This window comes from Durio zibethinus, chromosome 1 (assembly GCF_047325235.1).
Source record: "Durio zibethinus cultivar Kanyao isolate XHJ-2024 chromosome 1, ASM4732523v1, whole genome shotgun sequence".
NCBI lineage: Eukaryota > Viridiplantae > Streptophyta > Magnoliopsida > Malvales > Malvaceae > Durio > Durio zibethinus.
In genome coordinates, this window is record NC_143162.1 from 26,235,027 (window position 1) to 26,261,188 (window position 26,162).

At 32.5% G+C, this 26,162-nt stretch overlaps 1 pseudogene; it reads left to right on the forward strand.

The window, feature by feature from the left end:
- LOC111310723 (histone-lysine N-methyltransferase ASHH1-like) overlaps positions 1 to 25,406 on the forward strand; it is a 50,025-nt pseudogene extending 24,619 nt beyond the window's left edge.
- The last annotated feature ends 756 nt before the right edge of the window (positions 25,407 to 26,162 follow it).

Below are 26,162 nucleotides of genomic sequence, written 5' to 3' on the forward strand. Positions count from 1 at the left end.
AGAATAAACTATTTAGCTCCATACTATCTCCTTACCATTAATGGGCATAACTTGTTAGGCCTCGAAGTGGGACCCTTATCTCATCTCCACATTGGTAAAGTATAGGTTCTCTACCCATCCATGGAGCCAACCATTTTACCTGACTAGCAGTGAGTCTTTGTAGTAGACATTTCCACTCCTTTTGAGTTCTTACCTCTGGCCAAGTGCTCTGATAGAATTCTCTAATTGGATTCCAAGTGTGAAAATAAAGTTTGGCAAAGGCACTTTTTGCATTCAAGATGACTTTTCATCTATACATATAATAAGGGTATGCAACCCATGAAGCGTGCTTTGTCCATCTGCCTATAAAAACTCAGAGATCTGATAGTTTCTGCCAAGATAACTGGTGAAAGGTTACAACCTCAATCAATATGCTTAAATAAATCCACCACTTCTATTTTAATGTGCCCTAAAACCTTGGGAAAGATGACCAACCCATATATGGCTAGAGCAAATGCATTCATTCCCTAGTTATCATCTGGATGCTTGGTAATGAAATCCCAAAGGACCTCCCATGGAATACCTTATGATCACCCTTATCCCGAATGTATGAATCTATAGTCTTCTTTCCCACTCCTAGCATTTGGTTTAGTTTCCTATGACTCCCTAACTTGTATTTTTTCATGTATGTTCAGTTTGGATACAATAGATGCATACCCATCAAAGTCGAGCACTCCTCAATTATTGGTACCAGATCAACCTTATTAAAGATAAAAGATTAGTATGAGGGATCCCAAAACTTATCATTGCCCTTATTAGTGAGTAGTCAACTTCCATTAACAAGAGATATGCTATATGTCCAAACTTTTCACAGAAGGCTTCTTGCCTCGAAAGGGTCATACAACTCCATATGTCTGATAAACTTTTTAAGGTGTTATGTTTAAGGAGTAAGTGGACTTTTCTTAATAGTGTAGAGATGTGACCAGGTGGTAAACAATCCTTTTCTTCTAACTACCTCATTTTCGATTCAATCCTCACCTCTATGGGGGAATTGCATTTGAACAACATATATAAGGCACAAACCTGACGTTTTGTGGAATCCATGAGGACTTTTGCTGAAATAGTTTTGGGGCTAGAATATTATGCAATCTACGAACATGTTCATGAATGTGTGGAAAAAAAATAAAAAGAAACAAAGAAATTAGTTAGTCAATTCAATGAAATACAGGGAAAATATAGCAATTAAGATAACAACATGACCTAGAAATTTGGATTTTCTACAGAGTGTAAGAAAATATGGCTCTATCTATGGTTGGGCTTTTAAAGTCAATTATATGTGGCTTGCGCTACTTGTAAAAGGTTCCCAAATTGTTCCTTACATCATGGTCCATTATAGACTAGTAAGGTACCCCAATCTTCACCCATCATAGGCTTCAATCAAAGAGGGTTTAATCTGAGTGGGAGTGTTTTATAGGCCCATGCGAAGACATGAAATCTCATGAGGGCATAGGTACTTCACTCCCTCCTAAAGGTAGAACCCGGGTGGAGGGCTTAGGTTATGTACATGCAAGTGAATGACAGATATAATAAACATATGCTTAGGCAAATATAGACACTAAATAATAGGTCAGACAAATAAATAATAGTAAAACAGATATAAGCAATGAAAAAAAAGTAATTTCAAATTTGTTAGATAATGCCTAGATAATAAGAAATCTTTTACTGGCTTGACTTTCATAATGTCCCCAGCGGAGTCATCAAGCTATCATAATGTATAGATCTGTAGACCTACCGCTAGACTTAGAATGAAAGGGAGTCACCACCAATCTTTTTTGGTTAGGTGTGATTGGCCACTTGGTTAAAATTGATCTGCAAAACATAGGTTAGGTTCGAAAGTCGATTGTGCATGGGGAAGGTTGTAGCACCCCCATAGCACCAATCTGAGGGATAGTACCAGTTCGATTTCAAATTATCCAAGCTTTGCTCATTTTCATAATATACCATATAGTAAATTTTATATTTCCCTTTTTTGTTTTTTTTTTTCTAGAAGAAGTTTTCTTTTTCTTAAGACAAGACAAAATATATTTTTTTATTTTTTTGTTCTTCTCTTTATTTAAAAAATGCAAATAAAATATGGGTAAAAATAAATAAATAAAAATAAAAATAAAATGGAAAAAGAAAAACTTACGATTGGGTCGAGTTGGGACACAGGTCAGCGTGTGGATCCTCGAGTCGACAGCGAATCTTGGCTTAGTAAAATGACATTGTTTTGAAGCGATATAAAAGGGCCTTTTTAGTGTTTTTTCTCAGAAACCTTAGAACTTTTCTCTCTACCTTTCAAAATCCTTTGACCTCTCTCTAAAAACCCATTGAAAAATTCCACTGAAAACTAGAAATCCCATCAGTTTTTGAAAACTTCACCTAAAAATTCAACCAAAAATTGGAGAACCCACTAGTTTCTGGAAAGCCTACTAGATTCTAGAAAATCTCATCAGAATCACATCGAAAAATTCAAACCCTATTGAAAAATTCAACCAAAAAATTCATCCTTCATCGAAAAATTCATCCCAAACCTAGAAAAACCCATAAAATTTCCAAAAAAAAATCTCAAAAAATTCAAATAAATTCCTAGGTCATCCTAAACCTCCACAGAATCTTTTACTACTTTAAAATCACATCCAGAAACCCAGATTCCCTCCAAAACTCTAATCAAAATCAAAGTTCCAATTTCCAGAAACCTCTTATGCTAGAATTTCCCCAGAACTTTTCTAGCAATTTTCTCTCTGCTTTCTCTTTGTTTCTGTGCATCTCAGTGTTAGAATCAGTTCAATTTATAGGCGGTCCTAGGAGCAATTTCAGGAAATGGACAAAATCAATCCCAAGCTTAGATTATGGGATTGTATTCTGTCCAGCAAGATTTTTGAGTCCAAAATTCCAGTCAGTCGCTTGCTGATATGATTTGGCATTGAAAGTTTGACTCGGTAGGATTTTGATTCTGATTTTATAACATGTGAATCAAAACAAAAAAGTAAAGAAGGGAAAAAAAAAGAAATGAAAATATAATAATAATAATAATAATAATAATAATAATAATAATAATAATAATAAATATGATATAATATAATGAAACAAAAAAAAAGTAAAAAAGAAGTAAAGATAATAATAATAATAATAATAATAATAATAATAAATCTAATTGGACCTAAATGGGCCATAACGGGTTTGACCAAAATGGGCCCAGCTGGGTTTGGCCCAAGATAGGCCTAATTAGGCTCGGACCAGAATAGGCCCAGTTGAATCGGGATCAAAATGGGTCCAACTGGGCTTGGACTAGAATGGGTCTGATTGGGCCCGGACCAAAATGGGTATCTACAAATATATAAGAAAAAGGTACAAAAAGAAGAAAAGATTAAAGGAAATTTGGATTTTTTTTCAACTTTTATACAAGTTTGCATCAACAAAAACATGCTTAATCATCTAGTCTTTAATCCACGTCATTAGGTTAACGACCGTCACTTAGTCAACAAGTCATGTCATTGATTTAACGAAATAAATAAACCATTATCATGGATTGGACAAAAATTTCAAATTGCAAAAAGTACAGATACATCTAATTTTTAATTATTGTAAAAGGACTAGTAATACAATGAATAACAACAATAATAATAACTATAATTGTATATTATTATTTATGTTTATGGTCAACGCAATGATGATGCTCAAGCTTGAACTAGAATACATAGGAATCTAATTCTTTGTTAGAGATTTTCAAAATAGAGTACGAGAAGTAATTTTATGTTGAAAATTGCAAAAATAAGACAATCATCTAAACTAAGAAGAGTAAAAGTCTTATATAATTGGACTTAAAGGGCTAAAGTATAAAGATTGGCCATAGGCTTAGGTTTCCAAGCTTGGTTGGTCTTGTGTTAATTAAATAATTAATATATACTAATATTTAATAAATGGTACTTAGCACTTGGATTAGTTTGATACTTAATCTCCAATAGCTAAAATTGCTACAATTAGGCTTCTAATTTCACTTGCCTCTATTTACAATTTAGTTATGCATCAAATGGATGTAAAGATGACATTTTTAAATGGTAAATTGGAAGTGAAAGTATATATGGAATAAGCGAAAGGATTTATCATTTTGAGTCAAGAACATAAGGTTTGTAAGTATGTAAAATCATTGTATGGACTTAAGTAAGCACCAAACTAGTGACACTAGCCAAAAAGTGGCACCGAAAATTTGATGAAGTCGTATTTGCTAATAGTTTTAAAATTAATGAGTTCAATAAATGTATATATAGCAAATTTGAAAATGGCAATGGAGTCATAATTTGCTTATATGTTGATGATATGTTAATATTTGACATTGATTAAAATAAGTTAAGGAAATAAAGAAATTTTTATCAAATAACTTTTCAATGAAAGATATGAGTGTAGCAAATGTTATTCTTGGAATTAAAATAATCCAAAATGATTGTGGAATATCCTTGTCAAAATCACATTACATTGAAAAAATACCTAAAAATTTGATCTTTTTCCTTTTGTATTTCATAATCACAACCAACGGATTCTTAAGTAAAATTAGTATTTAATACTGGTAAGACAATCAATTAGTTGCAATATACAATTGTAATTGGTTGCCTAATGCATGCAATACTTGTATAAGGCTAGATATAGCATTTACTGTTGAAAAGCTAAATAGGTACATAAGTAATCCAAATAACTTAGATTGGTAAGGGGGTAAAAGAATATGTAAGCTTTTGAAGAAAACAATTAATTATGGATTGTGTTATAGCAGATACCATTCAAATTTATAAAAAATATTTTGATGCCAGTTTACTAGTAATATAGAAGACCATGCTTTTATAAGTGAAAGTATCTTTGTATTTGGTAGGGGTGCCATATCTTGAGGGTCTAAGAAATAAATATGCATAACGGATTCCACCTTGGTAGTCAAGTTTATTATATTAGCATAACAGCTAAAGAAGCCAAACAGCTAAGAAATTTATTACACGTAGTACCTTTATGGCCCAAACCAATTTCTCCAATTTCTACCCCATGTAATAGTGGAATAACTTTAGCAAGGGCATATTAGTAGAAAAGATCTCAATAGGGATGGGACTTAAGCTCATAAAGTAAAAGTCACTCATGATGGAAACTCAACTTAATGTTTGGTATAATGTTAAATGTCACTACAAGAAAATATTTCGTCGCTAAAAACCCCAATTCCGTTGATAATATTATTTAGTGACAAAATTTTCATCGTTGAAAGTACATCAAAAAGCAACAAACACTAATATTTTTCCTTCAATAAATATATTTTTCGTGTCACTAATTCATATTTTCCATCAATAAATATTTTTTTATTATTTTATAAAAAACTATTTTTATCTTTATTTCGTCGCTACAAAGATTTGGCAATGGAAATTTCCATCTTTAATAGTGGCCAAATTTTTTCATTTTTTCGGTTTTATCGTTATTAAGTTTTAACGACAAAATTTTCATCTATAGTTATGTTTTAGTGTCGAAATATTTAATTGCTAATATTAAATTTTTGTTAAAAAATATTAATAATTATTAGTAAATTATTTTTTATTTGATATTATTTTTGTTTTCCATCTTATTTATTTTTCTCTAATTTTTTTAAATTTCTTGTTCAAGTAATTTCATGAAAATTAAAATATGCTTAGATACAAAATAAAATAAATAATTATACATTCCATTGATAAAAAATATATAGTAATATTCTACAAAATTGTTCTTGAATTCTAATTGTATATGTAAGAACAAATAATATTACAAACTTACATATATGGCATTATGCCAAGCACACTTACCAAGCAAAGTCATATCTAAACATCCACCATTGGCAGAAGACAGCAAAGTTAGAACATCTACAGCTTAGCAATCTCGAAACCGTGAAAGTTTATATTTGAGGAGTTATACAATCTGTATGAAACATAGTTATTGAACTTTTAAAATTCTGCTACATCATTGTAAACTTTAACAATAAGTTTCAAAGATTCAATTCCATCATATTTTAAATAGCATTTAATGCAACACATCTACTTGACACTTTAGTTTTACTTTATTGCAAATACTCTCCTTTTACTCTTCTTTACTTCATGGGCTCTATTTATGAGACACATATCAAGTAAGGTTACAAAGGTAAAACAAAAAAAAAAAAATCAAGGCCTAGAAAGGTCATTATTGTATAAACAATATATTAGTAGGGAGTTAGGACTGTAGCTCTACAACAAAATCATCGTACTCCCTTGGAAAATATAAAGCCTTACACCTTGCATTACATATAGGCATTTAAGCCAAACGAGAAAAAATAATGAAGTTATTAAGCAATTGGGGTCAAAATATATTGGTGAACACGCATTGTTTTAAAGAAAAATATATAGAATGAGCAACAACTATGGTTTCTTCTAGTAGTTTACTTCTATCCAAGGGCTCAAGTTCAAATGAACTAATTGTAAAATAATAGTATTAGCTACTTTTAGAACCCCTGTTTCAACAACCACAAAGAAATGTATAGCTTATTTTCTAGCTACGATATTTATTGTAAAAGAAAGTTTCAATATCAAGAAAGAACATACAAAGAAATCTCAAAAGCTTAACCAATCATTATCTTAATAATAGTAATACTAAATTATTTAAGTTACATGAAATTTACACTGACTTTATGAATTAGTTTAACAACCCAAAAGGCATAAATGGTACGATAAATGTATTTGTATAAGAATCCAAACACTAAATTAATGCATTTATTAAGCCAAGGCCAATAATTGGTGATTTAATCATGATGCTTATATATTATAGTGATGAAAAGGTAAAAAACAATGCTGAAAATAATACAATCAAGTGGTATTTTTATTTTCTTTCTTAAACCTTTTTCACCATGGTAATCTATTTTAATCTAGAACTTTTATCTACACTATAACTAGTACCTTAGAATGCAACACATTTATACTATTCTAGTTAAGGAAAAGATTTACACACCCTAAAGATACCAAATAGTCATAATTTCACAATGTTCTTCTTGGATAAAGCCCCTATTCTTAATTTGCTAAGTATTTTATGCCTTATTGAGTATAAAAGATTCATGCACTAAAGAAACCCAAAACAAAAGAAGTTTTATAACATAAAATGCCAAAAACTCATTAAAGCATTTTAGCAAATAGTAGGCAGACATCATCTGTGTGCAAACAAACGCAAGTTCTAATGCTAGGGAAAATTCCCTGCTATAGTTACACTTATACTATTTTCAAATTCTCTACACATTACTCGTTGTTATAAATGCTAGACACATGTCTAACTAAGCAAGCACACATATATTATATGCACAATAACAAGACATTTTCAATAACAAGCCACACAATATGCACAAAAGAGATACATCTTTGTTGCCGATGTTAAACCAAAGTCATACTTTTAGCTTTTACTTATAAGTGATTTTATCGTCAAGATATTAATCAAATAGAAGATAAGGAAAATATGACAATTTAAATCAAGAAATAAAAAATGCTAAAAAGAATATATCTTTAAATTTCAAAATCATTTGAATCTTGTACTTATTGAATCTCAAACATCTCATCATCTCAATGAAAACAAGCAGTAAATGCACTAAAGAGAATATCAAAAACAAAAACAAAATATTATGGCAATAAAGATAGTAATATAATTTTTTAGCTGAATCATTGAACCATAATATCTCCACCATTGTCAGTGTTAGTGTCGAGCTAACTTGGTAGGGGTATAACCATGAAATCAAGAAAAAAAAAGAAATAGAATGGTTAGAGACAAAGATTAGGGATGGTCTTAAACATTCAAATTTGAGATTAGTAGAGAAAAGTAACAAAAAAAAAAGTAAGAAGAATAAAAAAAATAAGATCATGAAATGGTACTTGGGTGGTCCTATTTATACTTGTAAAGAAAGATGGGCATGGGTAGCCTAGGCTACTCGAGTTTAGCCCTAGGGCCCAACATGACCTAGCAAATTGAGCTAACCTATATGTTAACTATCCAATTTAGGGATTCCAAATCAGTATTTATAAAGGCCTATTAAATAGACTAGTGAAGTAACTGAGCTGACTTACCCCCATGAAATCAGGTTGGATTGACATGTTAACTCTACCCAAATGTCAAAAATGCCCTTGGCTGTCTGTTGACAGTCTCTAATGGAAAAAAGACTATTTTGCCTTTTGGATTTAAAAATGCCCTAACATTCTATCATCTATTGAGCAGACTAAGTATTAGACTGACGAGCATTAACTGAGCTAATCTGATATGTGTTTTGGTGATGCCAAGCTTAAATCCTTAAGCATTGGCTTTAAGAGCTCTATTCAGTTGGTCTAATCTAAAGTCATCGAGGTAAATAACTAAGAGTCCTGATGTAAACGAGGATTAGATCAAGTAGCCTTTCATTGTGTTTTGTATGTTTGATGTTACGTTTGATCATAATTTGTTAACCCATTATTATGATGATTGACATGGGATTTGTGCTTTTTTGTTATTTTTAAATTTCTTATGTTAGTACATGGCTGATAACGCATGTTGCAATTGTTTGACCGATGTGAATGGTTTTTACTAAAATAACCATTTTACCCCTTTTGTATTTAATTAGGAGAAAAAATTGGATAGTAAAATGAGTAAGGGCTAAAAATGTAAAGAATCATCCTTGATAACCATTTTGACCATGTAGCATAATTTGAAATGGTTATCTAATCTTTATGTTTGCTATACAAAGAGTCCTTTGAGACTTCAATTTATCATATTACAGCCTTCTAGCTCTCAAGTCGACCTAATTTAACTGACCTCCAATACTTCTAATTTTCTTTTAACTGATTTTCTCTTTTTTCTAATATTTTGATACGTTTGTTATCTTTTTTCCTTATGTCTTCTGATTTTAGCATGTTTGGGAATTTTAAGATAGAAGTAAAGGGAGGTTAGCTCAGCCATCAAGATTTTTTGTCAGATGATGAAGTCTTTTCTATTATTATAAAAAAGATTATACTTGAGCTATTTTTTGGTTAAATCTGATGTCTACTAAAGGCCAGAAACAAATTAAAGGCAATGCTTGCACAAGAAGAGAACATGTTCATCATCGATTGGATGAGGTTCTTGTTGCATTAGATTTCGAGATCCAAAATCTTTCAACCTTAATGCCATAGAAAAGTTTGGTTCTTCTAGCTGATTTTCTTTTCTTTTTCTTTAGACCTTCCTCGTTTTCAGTTTAATATTTCATCTTTTTTTGCTCCTCCTTATTCTCATTCTTATACTTTTTACCTTTTTACTTTTTTTATGACCCTTTAAATCGAGCTTAGGGTCTAACTTTGCCTCAAATTCTAAGCCTATAAGATCTTTTGGCTCATCTTCACCTTTTTTTTCCTTTGATGTAGTAGAGGTCTTAGCTCTTACTTAGGCGTAGGGCCTTGTTTTTTTCTCCAAAGCTAAGATATCTAATGATGAAGCTTTTGAAAGTGAGCAAGCTCTAGGCAAAGAGTAGATAGAGGGGTTCAACCAAGCTGAAGAGGAGGATGAGCATGAAAGAGAGGAAGATGTCACCTAAGGCAATAATGTAAAAGATCTCACCCCATTCTACACCTCTTACAATGTGGGTATAACCTCGAAAAATGTCATGCAGAGCTTAAAGGGTATGGCTAATCCTGAAGACTACCTTAACATGTGTTTAGCACATTATTCCAATGCTTTAAAGGTCAAATTTGACTTTTCAAAGAAGGGGTATAACATAATAATGCCAACCACCGATGATCAAGTCACTATTCCTTTAGATAGGGACAAAATTTAGGTTTATTAAAAGTCCATAGTGGTCGATCTAAGATTTTTTTTGCATTTTTTCATTGTAACTATTCTTATTTCTTATGATTTAACCATCATTCAATTCATCCTAAATTCTTTTCAGTATATAATAGGTTTTATTATTCTTTATAAAAAGTTAACCTTAGTTCCTATCATCTTTTTACTTAGGAAAATTTTTGTAGTTAAAAAACATCCACATGATAAGAACTAGTTCAATGTGACAATTTGGCCCATTAAGAAGATTTTTCCAGATTGCTCGACCTCAATAAATAGTTAGACTACTCTTTCTATATATAAAAAAAAAAAAATAAAGGGGTATAAAATGTAAATAATGGGCCTGGCATTTTTTAAGACGTCCAAGTCAACCTCCTCACTAGCAATGAACTTAAAGCTCAGGAAAAAATAATTGACTTCTGTAAGAGGGGAGAGCTAGTTGTTGATGTTTATAAGATAACCTCCTTTAGTGTTATCAAAGAGGTTAAGTATTGGGGTAGGTGTGTAACTTCATACAGTGTTTATTGTACTAAATTATTTTACTAACATTTGGCTCATTTTTCCTTTGCAGACATGTTGACCTAGGGTGGATTTTTTGACTGGACTCATTTCTTACATGCCACGATGGTAAAATGCAAGGGTAAGGCCTCTATCTATCTCGATGCTCTTTTAAGGGGCATTAAAATAATTAATCCACCTCCTCTTCAACCTTTTTTCCATATTTATTGCACCCCAAAAAAGGTAAAAAAACATGGTGCAAAGGCTTTAGAAGAGGCAGAGGACTAAGGCCTCTTCTTGTAAGTCGACCATAAAATTATAGCCCACTTCAGAATGAGTGGCAATAAATATAGAGTTCAACACCATAGAAAATGCATTTCGAGGTGGTTAAAAAGATCACAGGGGTATCGGAGAAAGGTTAATACATTTTTTAGCTTGATTTATTCTTGTTTTATAATTTATTTTATTTCTAAGTCTAAGCTTAATTTTTGTCTAGTGTAGTCTCTAAACAATTCCCAACCTCTATCTTTCAAACTATGAGGTTAGGTTTACTAAATGCCTATAGGACTCTTATACAGTACCAAAAGATTGAGCCAAACCTTAAGGCCTATGCTCGAGAACTCAATGTTGCCACAGTGGTGAGTAAGAAACTTAAAGCCCATTATGCCAAGATAAAGAACTCTAATGAAAAGCTCTATAGGAAGCTAAAGGACATGACTCTAGGATTGAAGACATGTCAATCCAAAAAGCCATGGTTGAGTCCTTAGAACATAGGCTAACCTCAAGCTCAATGAGTTCTTGGCTGAGGTGAAAAGGTTGAAGTCAAAGCTTGAAGCTGAAAAGAAGGCCAGGTAGTAAGCAATGGAAGATTTTCTAACATCCAACGAGTTCTGTGATATGTAAACAGAGTTTGCTCAAGATCGGGTCTTTTACTCTTTCAACTTAGCATTGGAAAATGTGAAGTTCTTTCATGCCAAACTGAACTTAACCAAGATCAACCTTTACAACTTAAAGATCAAGTAAGCTCTTACACCTATAGATGCCACTAAGGGTATAATGCAGAGATGGAAGTTGTTATTGATGCTACCTTCAGAGCTAAGGTTGAGAGCCTAAGGTCTAGGCCAGAACTGGTGAACCTTTAATGCTAGTTCTCGAGAAGCAAGGAAGGGAGCCCAAGAAAACGAAGGCTTAAGGTAGCTCTTTTTATTTTTGTTTTTGATAATTTGTTGTCAACTTTTTTATTAGCTTTTGTAATTTTTTGTTTAAATGTTGTAAAGAAAAAAAGTTTTATGAAATGAAACATACAATTTTTACAAAAGTCCCAGTTTAAAATTTATTTATTTATTTTTACCTCATAGCTCGTTTCTTTAAAATTAACAATTCAAATATGCAAGCCTTAGCTGGGTACTTCACAAATAAGATGAAAGTAATGAAATAGATAAATTAACTTAAGAATCTAGATTCATGATTTAAATTCAGATAACCAAGCCTTAGCATGGCTCGATGTAGCTTATGATCGATGCTCTCTTTTGAATTGCAAATCTACTTCACAAGATCAGCTTTATGATTATAACAAACTTAATTGCATAATTTCTTAACTAATTTTAAGTATTAGGTTGGATAGCTTATTTACCAAGCTAAGTAAAAGACATTGGACATCAAACTTTACCATTTTCTCAATTGTTCATAATACAAAAATTTAATAAGTATGAGCTCTGTTATTGATGAACTTCAGACTCCATAAATGATATCTACCAAACATGGATTCTAAACAAGATTGGAACTTTATTCAACTTAGAGATGAAGTAGCATGAATAATTCTTCAAAATTATAAGTGCAAAGTCAGCCTCGAAACCTTTATTGGTAGTAAGCCTTTAGGTTATCCACATTCCATGCCTTTGGAATGGTATTTCCATTCATGTCTTGTAGCCCATAAGTCGCATCATGGATAACCTTTTTGAGAATATAGAGGCCTTCCTAGTTTGAGGCTAACTTTCCACTTAGGTAATAAACTCCTAAGGCTTCTACTTTTTTAAACACTAGGTTACCCTTTTTTATGCTTTTTCATTAGACCTTCTTATTGTAGAAATTGGACATTTTTTACTGGTAGGCTATTATCCTAGTTAAAGCTATGTTTTTTGCTCTTTTATCAATTTCACATTAGCCTTTAGGGCTTTCTCGTTCCCTTTTCTGATTTCAAGCTCAACTCGGAGGCTAGGGAGGCTGATCTTCACAAGTACCATTACCTTTATTCCAAAAGCTAAATTGAACGAGGTTTTTCTTATTAGGATTTTAATGGTCATTTTGAGGGCCCATAGTACTTTGGTAGCTCATCGACCTACTTGCCCCTAGCTACATCCAACCTTTTCTTAACGACTTCTAATATGATCTTATTAGGTTCCTTAGCTTTATCGTTAGACTAAAAATATGCAACTGAGGTGAACCTTAGCCTAATACTGAGGTTAAAGCACCACTCATTAAACTTCGGATTGTCAAACTATTTTCCATTATTTGTTATTATAGCCTGAGGTAAACCAAATCGACAAAATATATTCTTTCAGAGAAACTTCTAACCCAAGATTCAGTTATGATAGCTAGTGGTTTGACTTCAAGCCATTTAGTGAAATAGTCAACTGTTACTAACACAAGTCTCATCTATTATGTGTTTAGGGTGAAAATGCCATCCTTCACTAAATGAAAGGCTAAGGGATGATAATGAAAGTCAATTTAAATAATGGAAGGTGTTGTACATGTGTTGAAATATACTTCCCTAATAAAGCCTACACTTGGCAGGGTGCTAACCTCTTTCTTTATTGCCTTTTACCTTTTTGAGGAAAATGTTTTCTTTTTTTATCAATTTGGTTTCATTTTTGGATTAGTGTCTAGCCAATGGACTATCATTACAAGGTCTATCCTAAGCATATTAGCAGGTGTCCATGCAAATAGGTTGGCATTACTTCTTAAAAGTTAAATTAATCATTCTTTATGGTCGAGCTTTACCCTGATTTGCATATATTTGTCAGAATCATTCTCTTAGAATGGCACAGAGTTAAGATCTTCTATCGATTCTGGTTAATTATCATCAACCTGGGGTTTTTGATCGATGATTTCCAATTGTTCAATTAGGTTAAAATTATTTTCTGTAAAAAAGATGAATCTCGATGTGCCAGTTAGCTAATTTGTTAGTAAAATAGCTAGATGTAGAAAAATGAAATTGATCAAAATGTAGTTGTTGTATTTCTTTAACTAGCTTAAGAGCTCAGCATTTTTGACATGTGTATATGCTGGCTTAAGAGCTCTGTTTCATTATATTCATTTAAAATTTTAAAAAATGTATAGTATGTACAAATGTCAAGCTTAAGAGTTTAGGGTGACTTAAAATAGTTTTTTTTTCTATCTTCTATTTCATGTTGCTTCTTACCCTGACTCTCTTGCTTTGCTTCTTCAATCTCTCTAACTTTCACCCCTATTAGTTCGGCACCCTACGATTCTTTGACTTTGGCCAAACTGTTAGCCTACTTCCCATTCATTTTTTTATCATTGTTACATAACATTATCACGCCATGGATTAGTCTCCTTTGACCTTTCCAACCCCATTTGGTGTTAGAAATTTAATCTTCAGATGAGGAGTTGAGTTAATCATTCTCATAATAGATTGATTAGGTCAGCCTAAAATCGTGTTGTAAGCTGAGAAAATGTCCACCACCATGAACTTAATAACCAAGGTGATGTTCTTCAGCTCAGTGCCCAACAAGATTGGCAGCTTACTAGTTCTCTTCACTGGTACCTATTCATTTTCAAAGTTGATCAGTGTGGTTGTGTATGGTTTTAACATCTTTTCCTTTATGCCTATTCTTAGCATTGTACATAGTATAAAATGTCCATCGAGCTCCCACTATCAAATAAAATCCTCCTTACCACATGATTATACACTATAGCAGTGATCATAGTGGCAATATCATGTGGGAATTAGATCCCTCTTATATCTTTTGAGGTGAAAGAAATTGACTCATTTTTCTAACTTTTCTCTTTTTTGGCCAAAGATCCAATAGCCTTCACCATTCCTTGATAAAACTTATTTATGGCTGAGGTAGAGCTCCCCTCAGTTATCACATTGATAATGTCTAATATCAAACTATTGTTTATAGTTCATCCTTCCTCTTACTGCTCATTCCTTGGGTTTTCACCATTTTTATTTCCCTCTTCTCTATCTCTTTGATTTTTTCATGTCCTTTCTCTCTGATTTCCCTTTTTGAAGTCTATTCTGCCCTAACCTTGTCTTATTAAATCAACAAACCTACTTAGGGCCTCTATGGAAAGTGCACCTCTTTGTGACCCCAACCTCTTGAAATTAGTGGTGTAAATGATACATTAGTACTCGCAAGTTACTTGGATTCAACTCGAATAAAACTCAAATTTGACTCAATTATTAATGAGTCAAGCTCAAGCTTAAGTAGCTCAACTTATCAATCGAGTTGAGTTCAAGCATTCTTCTAATCGACTCGAGTAACTCGCAAGCCTAATCAAGTTTTCATATTTTAATATATTTTAATTAACAAAATATCTCGAACTCAAGCTCGAGATTGAATAATTGAGCTTTTGTCAAATGTAAGAATGGAACTCATTTTTACATGTTAATTAAGTCTAATCAAGTAACTTAATTTCTATTTTGAGTCAAGCTTGAGCTAAAAAAAAAAATCAATCAAGCTCAAGCCAAATTTTGAGTCTCAAATTTAGAGTCAAACTCAAGCTTGAGCTTAATACTGTATCGACCTTTACTTCAAATTAGATTTTTTATTTCATTCTTTAGATTGATGCAATCATCAGTGTTGTGAATGATGTCTCTATAGAAAGTGCACCTTTTTGTAAGGTCTTTTATGGTGTATGCTTTAGTGCTTTAAGCCATTTGAGCTCAAGGTCCTTGTCAATATGCATCAGAATCATCTCTTGAGAGGTATTCAGTGCAGTGTAGTTTTTTCATCGACTTGGGCTCTTGGCCCTTAGGTACCTTGATCTTCTCCCACTTAGGAGATTGTAACTTCCTTTCCCTTTTTTTAGGTCGAGGAGAGGGGATGAACCTCTCTCATTTCAGCAATTTTTCATTATAACTTTAGCATTGATGTATTTCTTTGCAATGTTTTTGTCGACTCTAGGGAAATGGTAAGTTTGAAGTGGTATTCTTTATCACTAACTTTGCTAGTCAAATCAACAATAGTAGCTGTTTATTATAGGTCTTTTACTTGAAGGGCTTCCATGTTAAAAATGCATGACTTAGTTTTTCAAAGACTCATTTCTACCGTGGTAGATTAACATTATATTAAGATTAATTTTTTTATTCGTCAACTGCTGACAAATCAGGATAAGAAAGAATGGCTAAGCTATTTTAAAATGGTTATGAATCTCGATTCTAAGCGACAATACTAGGATTGAGCTACCTCTTTGAATGTAGTGGTCGATCCTTTACACATTAAAGTTTCGTCAACCCCCTGTGTTATCATGTTAGTATGATAAAGCTTTAAATAATCAAAAGGGTTAGGAGTACCATCATGATGTTGGGAATTGATGTTTGAGATGCAATGATTAACTGCAAATAGAAAAACTCACAAAAAAGATAACTCACAAGGATTTAAATAATGGCAGAATATGATTATTGGATTAAAAGGGATAAAAGCTCACTACCAAGACTAGAAACTAAGTGATATAGAAACACCACTCTAAAATTTCTAATCAAGGATACAGAATAGTAAAAGTTTACCAGTCTAGAAAATCCACCTATGAGATACAAAACTTGAAAAACAATCTAGAAAATTGCCTAAGGATAAAGATAACTCTATTCTACCTTTTATCAAAGAATAATAAAAAATATATAGGCTAGGAACATCTCTCAAAGCATGAAAACTTCTAAATTATATTACTAGAATCATGCCTAAAATCATGAGATTTGTATGTGAACATAATCTTTTCATTTACTCCTAAACCTAACCATAATCCCATTCATATTCATGAACTTTTTTTTCAGCTAGTGTGAACATAATCTCCCTATTCCAGCCCACCTTATTTATGTGTGGATTTGGACCAAGGATAGGCCCATCTTATTTTTGGATAAGTTTGCCTTAGTCTCAGTCTAAGTTGTATGATGTGTAGATACTTCGGTGTCAATCTCCTATGGTTGAAAAAAACTTGTCCTCAAGTCTGAACTAATATTCTCACCATGGTAGGGTGATAAACCAGCAACATTAAAGGTGAAAGATACTTCATAAATGTGGGGAAACTCTATCTTGTAGGCATTCTCCCTAATGTGTTGAAGGACTCTAAATGGACCATCTGTCTTAGGTTGTAATTTACCAAACTTCTCTAGAGAAAATCTCTCTTTTTACAAGTTAATCCACACCAATCACCTTTTTTGAACTCTACATATTTTTTATGCTTATTTACTGCCTTTTTATATTTCTCATTTTGCTGTAAAATCTTAGCTCTCACTTGTTCGTGCAATCATTTGATAGCCTTAGCCATCTCTTCTGCATCTCCACTAAATTGTTGATTAGTAGGGAGAGGAACTAAATCTAAAGGGCTAATTGGATTCTTATCATACACCACCTCAAAAGGGCTGCAACCAGTGGTTTGGCTTGGTGAACGGTTGTAGGCAAACTCTACTTGAGGTAAAATAAGATCTTACTACTTGATATTCTTTCCCACATAACTTCTTAAAAAGTTGCCCAAGCTGCAGTTGATTACTTCTATTTGACCATTTGTTTGAGGATGATAAGAAGAACTATACTTGAGATTGATGTTAAATTTCCTCCAAAAGGTGCGTCAAAAATGACTAAGAAACTTGGAATCCTGATCAGACACCATGGATCTAAGAACTTCATGTAGCCTTACAATTTTTCTAAAATATAGATCAAAAACATGAAAAGCATCTATAGTTTTGGTACAAGGAACAAAATGGACCATCTTGGAAAAATGATCCATAACCATTATGATGGAGTCTTTGTTCCTCTGAGTTATGGGCAATCCAACCACAAAGTCCAAACTAACATCTTCCCAAAAAGCATTAAGTAAGGGCAGTGGAGTATACAATCTAGTGTTTTGGCCATAATTCTTGGCAATGTGGTACACTCTACATCGTTTAAGGTGTTTCATCACATCTCACTCTATTCTTGGCTAATAAAATTTATCTTACAAAAGAACAAGTGTCTTGTCTCTTCCAAAGTGTTCACCCAATGCACCATCATAAGCCTAATTGATTAAGGCCTATCTCAAGAAACATGAGAGAATGCAAAGGCTATTAGCCTTGAAGAGATATCCATCATGTAATAAAAACTAGTTGTATGGTCCTTGCTTGCATTCTTCCTAAATTTGACAAAAGTAAGAATCTGTCTCATAGAGCCCTTTTATCACATCAAATCCAAGAACTTCAACAGCCATAGTCTCCAATAAGAAGTGCTTTCGACTCAACGCATCTGCCACCATGTTTTGAGTTCTCGATTTATTTTTTATAGTGAAATTGAAGGCTTGAAGGAACTCCACCTAAGCTGTATGCATTCGGTTAAGCTTGTGCTAGCTATTGATAAACTTTAAGGCCCATGGTCTAAATATAGGACAAATGGCTTAGGAAAGAGATACTGACTCCAATGGAATAATGCTCTATATATGGCATAGAACTCTTTGTCATAGGTTGAATACTTTTTCTTAGCGTCATTGAGCTTTTCACAAAAAAATGCTATAAGCTTTCCTCTTTGACTTAAAACAACATCCATTCCAAAATTGGATGCATCACATTCCACCTCGAACACTTGATCAAAATCTAGTAGGGAAAGATGTGAGCTTCAGTGATCCTAGTCTTGATGAGCTCAAAGCTATGTTGGGCTTTTTGGGTCCACTTAAAAACTTCATTCTTACAACATTTAGTGATGGGAGCCATAATGGAGCTAAAACTCCTAATGAAGCACCTATAAAAAGATGTAAGCCCATGGAAACTTTGGATATCATGTAGAGATGCTGGTGTTGGCCAATTTAAAATCGCCTCAACCTTGCTGGGATCCATCTTTATTTCTTCCTTTGACACCACAAACCCTAGAAACACAAGGCTAGAAGTAAAGAAACTGCACTTTTAAGGTTAGCATAAAGTTTTTGTTCCCTTAATATGTAAAATAGTTGGTGTAGATGATTCAAGTGTTGGTCATCATCTTTATTGTACAACAAAATATCATCAAAATAAACTACTACAAATATGCCAATACAAGGTTTAAGGATATGATTCATAAATCTCATGAAAGTACTGGGAGTATTGGATAAACCAAAAGACAATACCATCCATTCATAGAGCCCATCCCTTATCTTGAAGGCTGTTTTCCACTCATCTCTAGGCCTCATTCTAATTTGATAATAACCACTACGTAGGTCTATCTTAGAAAAAATAGTTGCTCTATGTAGTTGGTCTAACAAGTCATCTAAGCACAGAATAGGAAAACGATAATCAACTGTGATTTTATTAATTACCCTAGTATCCACACACATACGCCACGATCCATCCTTTTTAGGCACCAAAAAGGCTAGGACTGCATAAGGGCTCATGCTTTCATACAATATTCCTTTTCTCACCAATTCATCAACTTGTTGTTGCAACTCTACATGCTCTTTAGGACTCATCCTATAGGCTACCTTATTAGGTAGAACAGCTCCTGGGATAAGCTCTATGTAATGTTGAATGTTTCTCATTGGTGGTAGACCAACTGGTAACTCTTCCTAAACAATATCTTAAAATTCTACCAATAATGGTTGTCACTGCAAGGGGCTTTTCACTATCTTTATTCTTCTTAATCAACACTAGTCATACATAGTACCATCCATCTTAATTTTCTTTCTATAATTGGCCTTGGTAAACAAACTGTTTCCTTCCCCTTTGGTTGGTTTTGACATCACCATAGGCTTGGTAGGGCCTAGGATGATTTTGCATCGATCCTTCACAAATGTGTAAGTGTTGTGATAACCATCATAAATAACCTTCCTGTCATAATGCCAAGGTCTTCCGAGCAGTAAATGACAAGCATCCATTGGAGCTGCATCACACCATATTTTATCTTTGTATTACTTTTTTATGGAAAAAAAAACCAATACTTCTTACTAACCTTAATTTCATTTTCTTTCTGTAGCCAAGACTGCTTATATTGTTGAGGGTGATCCACTACTTTGAGGCCTAATTTTTGCACCATAAAGGTAGAAACAACATTTTTAAAACTTTCACTATCAATTATAACATCACATATCTTCCTATGGGCTGTAATAACAGGTGTAGTACTCAAACTTAATTGTATGACTAAGGATGCTTCATAATTACCATAAGTTACCTTTTCTTCCTCTTCAAGGTTTTGATCCTTTTTAGTCGGTTCCTCTTTATTTTTCTTCAAATCTTCCTCTACTAGAGTCACAATCTTCCTATTTGGGCATTCTGAAGCAATGTGTCTAAGCCCTTGACATTTAAAACACCTTTTGGTTTGTGCATTAGATTAAGGCTTGCTTGTTAAGGTTTCATCTTTCTTTTAGGTTGCTTTGGACTGGGTTTAGAAGGAACAACAATTTTGGATGAGCCATCTTTATTAATATAGCTTTCTATGGACCTAAATTTCAAGCTGCTACCATGAGCCTCATTTTATTGTCTCTCTGTCTTAAGGGCAAGCTTGCATACATCATTGAAAGTCTAATAGGGTTGTAGCTCACCACATTAGCTATCTCAATCTTTAATCTTCCAAGATACCAAGTAATAGTCTACTCTTTCTGTTCTACCAATTCACACTTTAACATGAGGTGGTCAAACTCAACCGTATACTCCTCCATTAAGAGATCTCTTTACTTCAAGTTGTAAAGCCTAAAGAAGACAACTTGTCAAAAGTTATCTGGGAGATACTTTCTCTTTAACTCTCTTTCCATCTTCTCTCAAATTGTAATTTTTCTCCTGCCTTCTCTTTCCCTTTACTTCTTCAAATTTTCCCACCAAAAAGATGCATGCTTTCTGAGTTTGATGGCCATTAGCTTCACCTTGCGATGTTCAGGGGCACCATGGTATTCAAATATGTGTTCCACCGTGTGTAGCCAATCTAAAAATTCTTTAGGTTGCATCTTCCCTTCAAACTAAAAAATTTCTATCATTGGATTGAATATGCTAGGTTGAAGTTGGTTTCTGCATAGATAATCTCTAACTTACCGTGGGTGAGATAGGGTGCTATCATCAAAATCATTGTTGTTTCCATGAAATAGATTGGTTTTTCCTTCATCTTCTTTTTTTTTTCCTTTGTTGCCTCATTATCTCCTCTCTTTCTTTTTGTATACGCAACTGATATTATAGTTGAAGGATCTATTGCTGCATCTCCTCTATAAGGGCATCCCTTGGGTTAATATTGATAATTACTGCAACGTCAATGTTGGCTTCAACCTCTTCTATTAGTGCTTGATGATAACGACCTACCATAGCTTTGATACCAATTTAATGTCAAAATTTGATGTTTAAGATGCGACGATTAACTGTAAATATAAAAACTCACAAAAAAGATAACTCACAAGGATTTGAATAATGGCATAATATGATTATTAGATTAAAAGGGATAAAAGTTCACCACCAAGACTAAAAACTAAGGGATACAGAAATACCACCCTAAGAATTCTAATCAATGATACAGAATAATAAAAGTTTACCACTTTAAGAAATCCATCTAAAAGATACAGAACTTGAAAAACAATCTAGAAGATTGCCTAAGGATAAAGAAAACTTTATTCTACCTTTTACCAAAGAATAATAGAAAATATATAGGCTAGGAACATCACTCCAAGCATGAAAACTTGCAAATTGTATTGCTAGAATCATGCCTAAAATCATGAGATTTGCATGTGAACATAATATGTCCATTTACTCCTAAACCCAACCACAATCCCATTCATATTCATTATCTTTTTTTTCAACTAGTGTGAACGTAATCTCCCTATTCCAACCCACATTATTTATGTGTAGATTTGGACCAAAGATAGGCCTATCTTATTTTTGGATAAGTCTACCTTAGTCTCAATCCAAGTTGTATGATGTGCAGACACTTCGGTGTCACATCATAAGTCTCCAAAGTTGGCATTTTAAACCTTTTTTACGAGCATGGTCCAACATATTTCTTCGATAAAAGATGAGGTCTCTAGGAACTTTAAGTCATCCTCAAATGTAATGGACTTTCTTTTTAACTCTTCCATGGCACGCATCTAAGCTTCTAGGTTTTTGTTTGGTTATGGCTTAGGGACAATCTGTTTGGACTTTTGGGTGGTGGTTTGCATTGAGGTGTGAGTATGGTGATGAGTTACAAGGGTAGTATGCTCATTTTCTTCTAAAGTTGGTGACACTTCAGTATCATTATAGCTCGATAATTTTTCTTGGTGTGGGTTCTTTAGGGTGATCAAATTAGGTGCATTGGATGTTTGTGGTAGAGTGAGGTTTTGAATCATTTCTTTGAGGGACTGTAGCTATTGGTTTAAGACTAAAAATTATTCCATTATGTCTCATGTAAGTGTTGATCAATTTGTGGGTTGGTTAGTTTGGGGTTTTATTTTAGTTGCAGCAGTTGGTTCTCATTTCTCAATAACCCTCTTTCTTGGTGGCATAGTATTTTAGCTCAACTAGAAAAAGAATGCCCCTATTTAGAGTGCCAAATGTTGGTGCCGAGCTAATCTACTAAGGATAAAACCCTAAAATCAAGCAAAAAAAAAAAATAGAGCAATTAAAGATAAAACCTTGGTGTAATCCCAGCGTTTGTGTTCCGACATTCAAGTTAGAGATTAACAAAGAAGTGAATAAATTAGCATTTAAGGGGTTTACTAAGTAGACTAATGAGGTGGTTGAGCTAACATGGCCTAATGAAATCAGGTCAGACTGACACCTTAGTTCAGTTCAAAAGATAAAAATGCCTCTGAATGTTTACTGAAAGTTTGTAATGAGAAAAAAAAAGATTATTTTACCCTTTAGACCTAAAAAGAGCCCTTAATAGTTAGATTTGAATACTAAGATTTCTTTTTTACATGCTTACTAAAATTAAAAGAAAAAGAAAAATATTTTGAAACAAAAAAAAAAGAAAATAAATAAAGAAAAAACAAAAGAAAAGAATAGGGGCTTAACACAAAAAGATTTTTGGGTAAGAAATTTGGGGAAGTTAAAGGTTTGATTTAGACAAGAGAAAACCACTAATATTGGCAACAATTTGTCAAAGATAGGAGGAAATGGAGAAGGAAAATGAGAAAGAACTGAAAGGTATTTTAAGGGTGCTTTCGTCGATTTTAGTAAAGATCAGGTCCATATGGTGGTTGACAAGCTTCTGGCAATCGTACAGTGTCGTAGGTGGTCAGAGTGGAGTTGGTTTTGATGAGATGTGACTGAAGGTTGGGGTGAGTCAAAGGAGAAAGAAAAAGGAAGAGATAGAAGAAAAAGGGAACAGAGAGAGAAAGAAGGAAATGACATTTTAATTGTTTGAGTTTTAGCAACAAAAAATTTTCATTGCTAATAATTTTACCAAATTTAAATTTAAAAAAAAATAAAAAATAAATTTCAATTTCAATTTCAATTTTAAGTAGAAAAGCTTAGTTATTAGCAATGAAAAAAATTCCAACACTAAATTTGTCAATATTGATAGCATTAGTGAGGGTAATCTTCTCGCTGAAATTGGCATCATATCTAAACTTTTGGCATGCTGATTTACCAATGGAATTAACTACGAATTTAATTTCCATCACTAATTCTTAGTCTTTTTTGACAAAAATCTATCACTAATTCATAATAAAAACAAAAAAAAAAAATTGTTTGTCAGGATTTATTGCTAATCTGTCAGTATTCCATCGATCTTAAAAGCTTTTAGCGATGAAAATTTGTCATCGTAATTTTTTGTTGCTAATGATCTGCTTTCTTGTAGTACTCTAAGTTCAATGAGACAAAATCATCATATGTATGTGACTACTAGCACTATAATAAAATTTATAACTTCATCCCAAGTAAAGTGCTAAGTAATCGTAATGGTAATGGAATGATGAGTAATATACTCTTAATAGACTCATAACATAAATATGTTAGAATGTTTATAATTATGACAACACTATTGATGGGAGCTATCTATGTGAGTGTGAAGTGTGGTCACTTTTAAGAGCTGAAAAACTTGGCTGTAACAACACTCATGAAAAGAGAATGTGACACATGGCAATAAGGTGTCATAAATACCAAGTATTCATTGAGTGTCAAAATCGTTGTGTGAGATACATTTGGTTAACCAAATAGAATAGCTAATTCAAAGTATAGTCTACCATACAATTTCGGTTAGCTTTAACTTATTTTCACTAAGTGAAGGTTGAAATTGGAAAATACCTTCATTTTATGCAATTGATTTTCAAGATCATTATAAATGTGGATTATTTTGAAAATGGTGAAGGATTGTTAAAGATTTTCAAAATAAAGTATGGGAAGCAATCTCACATTAGAAAACAAAAAAGAAAAGACAATTATTTAAATTAACATGAGTGTTGGACTTAAGTGGCTAAAGTGCAAATATGGACCATGGACTTGGACTTTTAAGCTTGGTTGGTCTTACATTAATTAAATAATTAATGTATATTAATATTTAATTGTTGGCATTGGGCACTTGTCACGTGCAATAAATAAAATAATAATTAAATAAAACAAAACTTAATTAAATGTCCGATTAGTTAAGTCTATTCAAAACAAACAATTAAGTTTGTACAAAACAGACAAATAAATTTATTTAAATAGATAGTTTTAACTAGTCAAAAACATATTATTTTGTTTATTCAAAATAAATAGTTATGTTTGAATAATGAAAAGACATTTAATTAATTATAAAAACTCTTTTAGTTTTTTGAAAAAAAAACATAAGCAATTTGCAAAACTCTTCCTCCAAAATATTTCAAGATTTCTTTTATAAAATTTTGCTAGAAAAATTTTTTATAAAAGTTTAGCAATCTTGTAATATGCCGATGAATATTTGGTAGACAAATTTTGTCAATACAAAACACAATCAATCACTAAACTTCATTATATTTTAAGATTTATTGCTTACAACTTTTTTGTGTACCAACTAATAAATAATACGGTAAGGGTAAATAAAATATTAAAGAAAGTAACACAGTAATATACCTTAGAGTCTTTTTTCAAAATTTCAAATTTATTACTTTGAAATCTTTCTTTAAATTTCAAATTTATCAAAAACAGTAATTCTAAAATTTCAAATTTTAGTTGTAGCATTCTCTTGACCCCTCGTTTCTGGTGTTTGGTTTTTGTGAGAGCATAGAGTATCAATCTAAGAACCATTTCTGAAAATGTGATCAGATCACTGTGCTTGAATAATTGCTGCAGCTCATATCCTCTCTCTGTTGGCGGACGAATGAAGAATCGGTTTGTTCAAACTTGAAATCCAATGTTAATCATATGTAATACTTTGCTTAATCATTGCTGTGGTCCATATTCTCTCCCCTTGTTAGGCAGGTGGGAAAGGGTTTTGATGTGCGGCTTGAATGTTTAAAAGGAATAAACTCTTTAAAGCTGACGTTGGGTTTTTTGACTTGCGCTGCAGGAATTAAAGAATGAAGCTGCTTGCCAACTTGCTTCCTTGTACGATGAAATGCGACCTACGATTGAAGAACATGAGAAATGGATTGAAGCTTCCCGCTCGAAACTGAAGATAGAATTCGACTTTCATTCTTCAATTCTCAAAAAGTATTGTCTGCACTCCAAGAAAGGCATGTGAGCAAGTGAAACCTTGTGAACTGGAAGGACACAATGGTAACGAAGTGAAATTGTTGGAATTTTGAAAATGGGGCTTATTTTAGGCAGACCATAGTTACATTAACTGATCAAAGAAACAGGACAAAAAAAGTTGTAGACCTGCAAAATTCCAGATTCTCTTGCGTTTAAACATGATAATGTCAATCTAAAGGAAATTTTTTAATTGATTTTTATTCAAATTTATTTTATACGAAGATAGTGATAAATATACGTCATGACAGTGGGTTTGATTCAATTTATATTGGATTTTAATGTGAACTTTTAAGTCCGACTCAGCTTGAAAAATTGGGCTACGATTGGTTAATGAAAAAATTATTCGTTTTCATTTTTTATTTTTATTTTTTATTTTTTATTTTTTGAATATTAAAAAACATGTTTGGTACATAAAATGAAATTCTATTTTTAAAAATAAAAATTATGAAAATGTATTTGGTATGTGCATTTTTCCATTGTTTTGCTGATAATTTGTTGATATCAGAAATACTTGTTGAATGTAGAGAGAGGTGAGAATGAAGTGTGAGTATTTCAATGGGGCCAAAGGGGGGTGTGACAGGAGAGGGAAAGGAAAGGTCCAGGTCGCAGCCAACAAACTGGCTTCATTAATGACGTTGGGTAGTTCCATAGGTGCCCAAATAAAGAAGGAAAATAGGAGAAGGAAGAAGGAAAGATTAAGGAAGAAAAGCCAGAAAACCGAGAAGGGGAAGAAAGAATAGAAGGAAAGATAAAATGGCAATGAAAAATTTTAAAAAAATTTTGCAAATCAATCTATTTGAAACTGGGACCTTTGTCCCAAAATTGAAATAAATTTTAAAATTTCGTATTTTTATCTTCTCCGTTTCTCTCAAATGTTTTCATCGAAAATATTAAAAACAATTTTTTTATTTTCTAAATTTAGTCTATTTTCATTTTCATTTTCTAAAAAATAATTTTTATTTTTTCAACCAAATAAGATTTTTTACTCATTTTTTACTTTTTATGAAAATAAAAAATAAAAATATTTTCATGAACCAAACACACTTAGTTTTTTTTCTTTTTTACA